Genomic DNA, 10787 nt, shown 5'->3' with positions numbered 1-10787 from the left:
CTTCTGTGAAGCCTTTTGTAACTGTGGCCCCCGCCCGGGCACGGAGCTCCCTCAGCCTCGGAGCTGACCACGCTCCCCGGGTTTACCTGTCATTTGACGCCTTTGCATGTGCTGACCTTGAGGCAAGCACGTCCCAGACAGCCATCGCACGGCTCTCATGGGCTCGATAACGTCCCCATCGACCTCCAGCGTGGCACCTGGCGCACTTGACCTGGGCTGACCTTCACAGGAGCATCTGCCTGTCCTTTCTGACGTCCGTCGGATCACGTGCTGCCTGCACTGGCTCCCCCCACCCCCAGCCTCAACCCTGGGCCTGGGCACCTGTGCTGCCCCTTCAAGCCCGGCTCGTGGCCCGTCCTTTCTGTCCCCGGATGGCTGTGAGCCCCACAGGGCGGGGTCTTGGTCTTGTCTCCCCCACAGAACGAGGACAGAGTCTGGCTAAGCCAAGATTTGTTTGCGTTAAATTTAATCTATTCTTGTCCCACAAAAGAGGGATTATGACCATGAGGTTGCAGGACTGATTTCTTCATTTCTTTCCAGCAGGTTCCGGGGCCGCATGACTGGGCTTTTGTTGCTCCTATCAGCAACGTCACTGCAGTTTCTGTGGAACCCTGAGTAGGTGGGGGCTGTGGGTTGGGTGCTGGGAAAGGAACAAGGCTTCCTCCACTGCCCGCCCCTGGCCCAAACTTTATTTACTCTTTAAAGTCACTTGGTGGAGTTGTTTGCCGATCAAAAAATGTTTTCATAGTAAAAGTGGTTTCCATTCTAAAATATACAAAGAAGACTGTAAAAGTCATCAGAGCCAGGCTGGTTCACGTGGCATCTGTCCAACCCTGCCTTGTCCTCAGGGACGCTCTCTGGTGTTCAAATTCACCTCCAAGAAGTCTGCTTCGTTGCCACTTGGGGGTGGTGGCGGGGCGTTTCTGTCCAGATTTTTTTCTAGATGAAAAAAGAAATTAATAAAAGATATAATCAAACTCTATAATAAAAGGTTTCCTTTTTGACTTGCTAGGAGCCTTCAGCTGGTTTCTCTACGTTGCTTTTGGCTAACTGCCAGGTGCCCACAACTTATTTAATAAATTCCCTGTTGCTGGACATTGAAGCTGACCCTGCTTTAGTGCTAGTGCCAGGCGGCCCCATGGCTCTCCTTAACCGCACACGGACAGAACCTAGGCATACGCTGGGTCAGTGGGGCTAGCCTTTCTGAGAACAAGTTTGTCCTGAGGAAGGGCCAACCCAGGCTGTGATTTACTGAGCCCTCTCTGCTGTAAGTCAAAGTTGTCAGAGCCAGGCTGGTTCACATGGCATCTGTCCAACCCTGCCCTGTCCTCAGAGACACTCTCTGGTTTTCAGTGTGACCACAGAGTCCCCAAAAAGGACCCCCTTCATCCCAGCTGGAGATGGCAGTGTGGGCTGGGACAGAGGGTCGAGCACGGGCCCAAGTGTCATACAGAGCCGGGACGAGATCCTGCTGCGCCCCAGCCCCCTTACTGGCTGCGGGACCTTGGGCAAGTCACTTCCCTCCTCCAAGACCTAATTTCCTCATCTGGAAAATAAAGGTGATGCTACCCCTAGTTTCACCTATCATCGGTTTGGTGATCTGTGTAACAGGATGCTCCTTTCCACTCTGCCACCTTGCTGTGTCTGAGTGCCTGACTTTGATTTAACATCAGATTGTGTCCCATCTCACCAAGGTTCTATGGACTGGCTACTGGGCCGAGGAGGGGAGGGGGCTCTCAACTTTCTCTCTTTCAATCTCTCTCTTTCTCTCTCCCTACATCCCTCCCTCTCTCTTTCTCACTCACCTCCTTCCCCTCTCTCAGGCTCCATCCAGGGTTGGAGCCCAGGAAGGAGACAGTAGGGGACAGGAGGGGGTCCTTTGACTGGTGCTCTTGCAAGGTGGCTCATCACTCTGGGCATCTGTCTCACACGTGCCCTCACAGGGCTATTTTTGAACATCCCTGCTGGGCCTCTCAAGCTGCGACCCCTGTGCGAGGCCAGCGCATTTCCTACGACCACCGCCCTGCACATCCCCCACCCCCAGCCGCTCTCCTGCCCCTGGTTCTCCCGCATCTTCTCCTCCAGGCAATGATCTTGCAAGGCCTTAAACGAGCCTCCTGCAGGGGCCAGACCAGGCCTTTGGGAAAACACACACACAAGCTTTGACCCCATCCAGACGGCGGAGAGCGCAGTAATTTAATACTCACCTTGACGTTAGTGCAACAGCCTGTTTCTCCCAGGCAGGGGACAGAGCCCAGTCCACTCATGTCCCAGCTCCAGGGGACACACTCCTCAAGCCCCCTAGTGGTCTCTGAAAAGCCCTCTCCCTCTGGCCTGCACGGAGGGACAGATACCCCCTCCCCTCCTCCCTGGGAAAGTGAGAGGAGGAGCCACAGCTTCCTCCTAAGAAATATCTTCACACCGTCTTCTTCCTTTTCTCTCTTGACTCTTTTGTCACCCTGATCTGGTCAGGGGCCCCGGCATGAGGAACCCCAGAGCTGTGCAACTGGCTCTTGCCTGCCTGCTTTGAAAATTGGCGCTGTGACCTAGCCCCACTCCTTGGTAGACAGCTGCTGTGAAACCTGGTGCCTCGGATAGCCCTTAGGTTCTCAGATCTGGTTCCAGTAAGGGCTAATGAGGAAACTCCATCCGTGGGCAGGGAGAGAAGCGCTAGAAGAGCCTTACCTTAGACAGGCTGGTCAGGAATGGCCTCTCCAGGGAGGTGACACAGAGCTGAGACTTGGTGAAAGAGAAGGAGCCAGCCTGGGAAAAGCTGAGAGCAGAGCAGTCCTGGGAGAAAGCTCAAGCATGTGCAAAGGCCCCGACGGGGGAGTGAGAAGAGATAGGACCAAAGTGGTGGGTGAGAGCCCAAGGCTGAGAAGCAGGCAGCAGCTGACCACATGGGGCCTTGCAGAGCTTGGAAACCACTGAAGGGTTTTAATAAGCAGGGAATGACAAGGGATGAGTACTGTTTTACAAAGCTAACTCTGGCTGCTGAGTGGAAATTGTGTGGGGTTGAGGGCACTAATGGGGGAAAAGTGGAGACCAGGGAAGAGCTAGAATGCTGTGAATGAGCAAACAAGTGAATGGATGGATGGAATGGATGGATGGAATGGCTAGCCTTCAAGGTGGAGTGGTACCCAAACCCTAAGGAAGTAAATAGACAGTGCTTTGGGGGCTCAAAGGAGGGCGATAGGGCATTGGGGTGGGTAGGGCAGTGGTCAAGCAGTTTTGTGCAGATATTGTCTTCTGAATTGGATCTTGAAGGTCGGTGAATTCTCTGATGTCCCAAGCAGCTTACCTTGACCATATGTGACTCTCAAAACAATCCCATTTTACAATTGAGAAAACAGGATCAGAGAGAGGAAGCAATTTTCTCAAGGTCACACAGATGACAAGCACAGAGCAGGGACTTGGACCACCCCAGTAGCTTCCCACTGCCCTCCTGGGGAGGGGTTTTCAAGGGAGAGGACAGGGGCATTCCAGGCAGAGGACGCAGCACAAGCAAAGGCCTGGGAGCTGGATGGCGGGAGGCTGGGACAAGGTGGCCCTCAGGGGCCTGAGGAGGGGCTGAGCAGCCTTGAGGGCAGGGCTGAGGCCGGGGGTGCCAGGTGCATAGAGACGCAGCCATGCTTGCTGACCCCGGCGAGTGGGGCAGGCTCTGGAGGCAGGAAGCAGGAGCTGACACGGGCCCAGGCCCTGGCACTGGGCTCCAGCCTCCCACAGAGGGGCACTGTCCATGGGCAGTGGGCATGACCAACTGGGGCGCCAAGGAGGGGCATTTGCCTCTCTGGAAATGAGCCCAAGGGATGGGCAGGGTGCTTCCTGGGAAGTTCCTTGGCTCTTGCGGCATCTTGCCTTTAGGTGTTTGGGGCGTTTGGCATGTTTGGTAAACACAGCAGGATGACAAGGGCTCTTCACCTAATTCCTCTTGGCAACACCAGCGGAAATGAGCCAGGGCCCTGCCCCATGCTGTGTGACCTCAGGACACTCACTGCCCCTCTGTTGTCACCTTCCAGGTGGAGAAGGGATTTGGCAGTCCCAAAGGACACAATCCCATGCTTCGAGACTGAGATTGGGCAGCAGGGGCGATTCCCCAGATTAGGCTGGAAGGCCATGTCTGGGACACTACCCCCCAACACCTACTTGGCGTTACCGGGAAAGGACAGCATGGTGGTTTTGAACACGTGGGCAAGGCTTGGGCGTCCTTGGTGAAATCGGTGCAGCTGACCCTGCCTCTGGGTGACTGTGCAGGTTAGGTGAGCTGAGGTCTATGCCCAGATGTGGGTGATGAGTCCTGCTGAGCTGTTTCCATGTGTCCCCTTGCTTCAGAGGTTTAGGAGGGTGCTGTGGGGCTGTGAAGAACGCAGGTGTTGGCATCTGGACACCTCTGGGCGCTGAGCCCACCAGCTGGGTCGCCTTGGGCCCATGGCCTGGGCTTGCCGGAAGGGGCTCTAGGCCCTTGCCCTTGTCACTGTGCTGTCCCCAACCTTGACTCAGCTGTGGACGTTAGAAGGGAGATCCCCATCCTGATGAGCACTTACTCCCTTCCCAGGCCCTGCTCTAAGCTCCCTAGGAACCCATCTAACCCCTGAGGCAGTGGTGCTCCTGGGAAGATGAGCTGTGACAATGCTCACAAAGCGCTGCTTACGGGTGTCCCCCGTGTAGGGGAGCCGCACGTGCAAGGAGTGCGCCCCGTAAGGAGAGCCGCCCAGCGCGAAAGAAAGTGCAGCCTGCCCAGGAACGGTGCCACACACATGGAGAGCTGATGCAGCAAGATGACGCAACAAAAAGAAGCACAGATTCCTGTGCCCCTGACAACAACAGAAGCGGACAAAGATGAAGACTCAGCAAACAGACACAGAGAACAGACAACCGGGGTGGGGGGAAAGGGGAGAGAAATAAATAAGTAAATAAATAAATAAATCTTAAAAAAAACAAAACAAAAAACAAAACAAAGCAAAACAAAACACAAAGCACTGCTTAAAGCAGAGCCTGGTGGGAGCGAGGGCGCTCTTAATGTTAGGAACTCCACGATCACGACTGAAGCTGCTCTTTTTGATATTTATAGTTATAGCTGCACAAAGGAACAACTAAATGGTTTAAAAAGTTGGAGGATATTTTGAGAACACTTCTTCGAAGTTTCTGCCTGCCCTTAGGAAAAAGTCTGGCTGTGTGTGTTGGGGGAGGGGTTTGAGGTGGGGGTCCCTGGACCTGGCCTCTGGGGGCATCTGAGTTCCCCAAATGGGGAGCCTCCAGTTGGGTGCACAGAGCTTCTGCCTCATCCACCCTAAATGGCCCCCCTTGGAGACAGCATCTCAGGGGCAGTGTCCCTGCACCGTCCCCCCTCCCCGTTCTCTCCAGTCAGGACTGGGACAACCCCACAAGCAGCCAGGCCAGGGCCAGGGAGGTGCCTACACCTGCAGCCTGAGACTTCCCTGTGTGTTAAAGGGCTTCTGCAGTTTTAGGATTCTGTCCTCCAATATACCTCCCTCCCCTCCTTCATTTTCTTTAGTAACTCTGGACTGGTGGGGCAGACAGAAGAAAGTCAGCCAGCAGGTCAGTTAGTCAGTCAACAAACGTGTATTATACACCTTCTATGTGCTAGACATCATTCTGGGTGTGCTGGACATAGCAGGAGCCCACAGACCAGCCCCTGCCCTCCTGGGGCTCCTGGGGAGACAGAAAGAGAGCCAGAAACAGATAGATACAAAATCACAGCCTTCACCTGTCTCATTCCTGGACAGAGAACAAAGAGAAAGAGCAGGTATGGAACGCTGGACTAAACCATCAGAGCATCATGAGGGGTCAAGAGGTTTTCTGTGGCCTGCTGAGAACAGGAATTCTTTTCCTTCTCCTCCCCGCAACATGCACATGTGTTGCGTGCACACACACACGAGCTTACACAATGAAAATCTCTCCTCGTTCCACTTTCATGCATTTGACTTTGTTACAAGGGCTAATTATGTACACTGGAGGAATGGAACAGGCAGCTCATTATTATTATTATTTTTTAGGTATAGGAGCCAGGGATCGAACCCGGGACCTCATATGTGGGAAGCAGATGCTCAACTCCTGAGCCACATTGGCTCCCCTGAGTTGGTTTTTAAGTTTTTTTTTTAAGATTTATTTATTTATTTATTTCTCTCCCCTCTGTGTCCATTCACTGTGTGTTCTCCTGTGACCGCTTCCATCCTCATCAGCAGCACTGGGAATCTGTGTTTCTTTTTGTTGCATCATCTTGTTGTGTCAGCTCTCCCTGTGTGCGGCACCATTCATGGGGAGGCTGCACTTTCTTTCCCGCTGGGTGGCTCTCCTTAGGGGGTGCACTCCTTGCACGTGGGGCTTTCCTACGTAGCAGGGCACTCCTTGTGCGTGGGCCAGCTCCACACGGGTCAAGGAGGCCCGTGGTTTGAACTGCGGACCTCGTATGTGGTAGGTGGATGTCCTATCCATTGGGCCAAGTCTGCTTCCCAAGTTTTTTTTTTTTAATAAAAGAACGGATAAAATAGTTATTTCACTGTGGTCTAGTCTATTGTTAAGGTCATAGTTCCTGCTGTCCACTGATTAGAGTATGAGGACTCAAAGAGAAGACAGGCAAACTCCAAACTGTCTCAGCTAGAAACAATCTCCATTTAAACCTACACTTCTAGCCCACCCTCATTTCCCACTCAAGGCACAAATGGCCTCTTTGAGCCTTTATGACTTGCTTTCTTCTTTTTCTTCTGGTATGGCTTCCCAGATTGGCTCCTTGATGTGTTTTGGTAACCATCCCAACTTCGTCTTTGTGTAACTTCCATGGCAACTCCTTCAGGTAAGTTTCGCTGAATATATTCTGGGTAGACATGTGCTGAACTTCCAGTTAGATGTTCTAACTCTAAACATCTGTAAAGTGTTCTCATTTCATACTGAACTCTGGGCTTCTTGTAAATCAGCACTGATTTGAGAAGAATAAATTGCTGTTTTCCTTGGAGTTCCGTGTACTTTAATAGAGATAGCAAGTTCTTTAGCAGCAAGTATGGCAAAATACTCATAACTGTCCAGTACAGCTTTATCATGACCTCGTACTAAAACTGACAGGTGCTTATATAATGTTCTGGTTTATCAAAAATGTTTATCATAGGCAAATCCTTGCAAACATCAATGTATAGGTTTGGTTGTTCAATAGGAGAAAATCCTTTGTGGTTTCTCATACTCCTAACTATTATTACATTCTTGCTTAAAAAAGGGCGCCTATCTCTACCAGTTGCATCTGGGTGCCGTTGTAGATTCTCAGGCAACATCCTGATACCTCAGGATATCTCAGGAGGTCCTGCTCTCCCTCAACTCGCACCAGCCTCTGTCATTGCCAATAGTTGGCTAAGCCTTTTTTCCCTAAGGTCAGCAGTATAAGATTTCGTATGCCCTCGGATGTGTTTAGCAAGATCAGTCCTACCACTGAAACCCTTGCCACAGTCTCCATAGGAAATACCCTCTCGAACTTATATATGTGCAGATGGGTAAGCAAGCATCTCTTTTCATGGAAGTTTCTTCCACACTTGGGGCAGTGGAAGGGTTTCTCCCCTGTGTGCAATCTTAAGTGTGTGGTGAGTTGACTGGGTGACAAAGCCCTTTCCACACTCTGCACAAGCTGACAGCTAATTTTGGCTGTGGGTGAGCTGGTGAGCCTTTGCCGTGCCCTTCGTGTAGAAGCTCTGTTCACACACTCAGGTATCCACACTCTAAGGTGGTCACGGAGCTTACAAGGGTAGTAACTGAACTGGGTCACCCACAGTTTTTTGCAGTGTTGCCCGGCACCAACCCAAAATGGCCAACCGTCCTGGCTCTGCAAGCAGGAAATTCCCCTCAATGGCTTTTGATATAATCACAGACTTGGTCATTCACCATTGCAATCAATATTAGAGCATTCCCATTACTCCCAAAAGAAAGCCCCCTGCCCCTTAGCTGTCACCTCTCAATCCCTCTATCCCTCCCCTGCCACACACAACCATACATAATCACCTGCGCCCTCTTTCCTTCGGGGAGACAAGCAAGTGGTTGGAGGGGTTTTGAAGATAAATGAGCATTACTCAGGTTTTCTCTGAGATGTCTTTGGAAGGATAGAGAGAGTAGGAAGGCAAATTGCTTTCTCATTACCACCCATTGTGTGGCAGACAGTCCCTGCTTCTGGAAGGCACAGTGCCAAGCTATATTACTGGATGGAGAGACATACAATGAGTGGGAAAGTGTACCCACATTCTGGGGAGGCCTGATGTTCTTCAAAAGAGAGAATTGTGTCTCTTGAGAGAATTGGTGGCTCCCAAAGGGGGAGGCCAGTCCAGTATGTCAAGCCCTCAGCAATGATGCAAGTATCTGTGAATCTGGACCTTCAAGCAGTGAAGCTTGATTGTCACTATGCCCTGAGGAGAGGGGGAGAGAGGAATAGAAGAGATAGAAGCAGGGTAACTGGGGGACAATGGAAGTGTTCCACAAGATAGTGCAATGATGGATATAGGACATGTTAAATTTCACCAAAAATGTATAAAAGTCTGTAGGCTAAAATGTAAACCATAATGTAACTAAAAATTTAGAAAATTGTACAGTCTGAAATATAGACCGTGATGTAAACCAAAATGGAACCATGTTTGGTAGCTATGTTTCAATATCTGTACATCAGCTACAGCAAATATAACATGAACATGTAAAAAGATCATTGCTGGGGAATGTGGAAAAGAGTTTGATGTTGGATATGTAGGAGTCCCCTATATTGTATATGTGACTTTACTATGATCTAAAACTTTTTTGAAGACAAAATTGAAAATTAAAAAAAAAGGATATAGATAATGAGGAAGAAATGAAAGAAACCGACTTGCCACTGTACATATAGGGCAATACCTATTATAGTGATAAAAGGCAAAATGCCAAAAACAAAGTTTTATGATATTTTTCATTTTTTAATACCCCAATTTATTTTTACTTTATTTTAGATTTTCTAAATTAGTATGTATTCTATTTATAAACCTTAAACCTATCATTACTATTTCATTTTCCTATTAATTGAATTTGGCAATACAATAGGCTTCATTGTTGAAGAAGTTTTGGACCACAGAGGGGTTCAACTATGGCAGGGGAGGAACACTGGTGTGGGGTGTTATTGATGGGGGACACATGGTTGGAAGGGAGTTACCCAGGGCATGTAAGTAGGATATATAAAAATGTTCTGGGGAAGCAGATTTGGCTCAACTGATAGAGCATTCACCTACCATATGGGAGGTCCGTGTGGTGAGCTGGCCCATGTGCAGTGCTGATTTGTGCAAGGAATGCCCTGCCATGCCGGGGTGACCCCCTTGTAAGGGAGTCCCCTGCATAGGGGAGCTGCACACCCAAGGAGTGCACCCCTGGAAGGAGAGTTGCCCCACACAAAAAGAGTGCAGCCTGCCTAGGAGTGGCGCTACACATATGGAGAGCTGACACAGCAAGATGATTCAACAAAAAGAGACATAGATTTCTGGTACTGCTGACAAGAATGCAAGTGGACACAGAAGAACACACAGCAAAAGGACACAGAGAACAGATAATGGGGGGGGAGACGGGGAGTGTGGAAGGGGAGAGAAACAAAAAATAAATCTTAAAAAGAAGTTCGGATATTCATTGGGTATTTTCACAAAAGTTACAGTTATAAAAGACAACTGAGAGAATGCTGAGTTCCTCCAGGGGGAGCTCTGTCACAGTCCCCAATGGAACAGCAGCAATCCCCCAAGTGCAAGGGTAAAGACCAGTGAAGAAGGATGGTCCAGTGATGAGCCATTGATACAGATAACTATGCGTATGAGCCTGTGTGCCTGAAATTTGAACTAGGCCTAGAGCTGTAGGATGCCTAAGAGTTACCTCCTGAGAGCTTCCATGTTGATCAAATGTGGCCACTCTCTAAGCCAAATGCAGCATGTAAATGCATTATCTTCCCCCCAGCGTGGGACATGACTCCCAGAGATGAACCTCTCTGGCGCTGAGGGGTTACTACCGATCAATAACTGGTGATTCAACTAGAAAAAGACCTTGAATAAAAGGGGAAATGATAAAGATGAATGAGTTTATATGGCTAAGAGTCTTCAAAAAAGAGTTCGGAGGTCATCAGAGGGGTCGCACTTATGCACGCCTCAGCAGGATCCCAGAGACAGCCAAAGTAGATGCAACCCCAGGTACTGGTGCTCCTGAGGGCGTGTATATATAGGATATATAAAAATGTTTGGGGGAAGTGGATTTGGCTGAACTGATAGAGCGGCTATGGAGACACACAGGTTCTATGGTCATGGCAGATGGCTCTGGTGTTCAGTGCCTTCTCAGTGGGTTGTACTTTGTAATTTGTGTTCCTGAGTGTTGGGCTCAGATGTGACCTTTCTACACATGCCTCTTCTGTCACTTTTACTGAACCTGTGGTTGGTGCTGGGTTTGGTGTAAACTTAGGAGACTTGAATCTCTGGACTGGCCTTGTGCCAGCTGGGCTCTGAACCTCAGCAGAGTTGCAGCTCCTACTCTCCAGTTCATTGGACTTACCCAGGTCAGCTAACAGGGAGGTGAAGATGGTCAACCACCACACCAGGGAACCGAGAGTGCCTACAACTCCAAGCAGGAGAATTGCATCCATCAACCATGTGGGATCTAAGCCCCCTCTTAATATAGAGGTGGAGCAGACATCACCATCCCAGGGCCCACAGGATGGAGGAATAAAATATGGATTAGAGTTGACTTGCTGATATTCTACTGTAGAACTATTGTCACTAGTCAGGGAAGAAAGTGTAGCATTGATG

The sequence above is a fragment of the Dasypus novemcinctus genome, chromosome 24 (assembly GCF_030445035.2).
Source record: "Dasypus novemcinctus isolate mDasNov1 chromosome 24, mDasNov1.1.hap2, whole genome shotgun sequence".
Classification (NCBI taxonomy): Eukaryota; Metazoa; Chordata; class Mammalia; order Cingulata; family Dasypodidae; genus Dasypus; species Dasypus novemcinctus.
The sequence above is the reverse complement of the archived record's forward strand: the minus strand, read 5'-3'. Positions refer to the sequence as shown.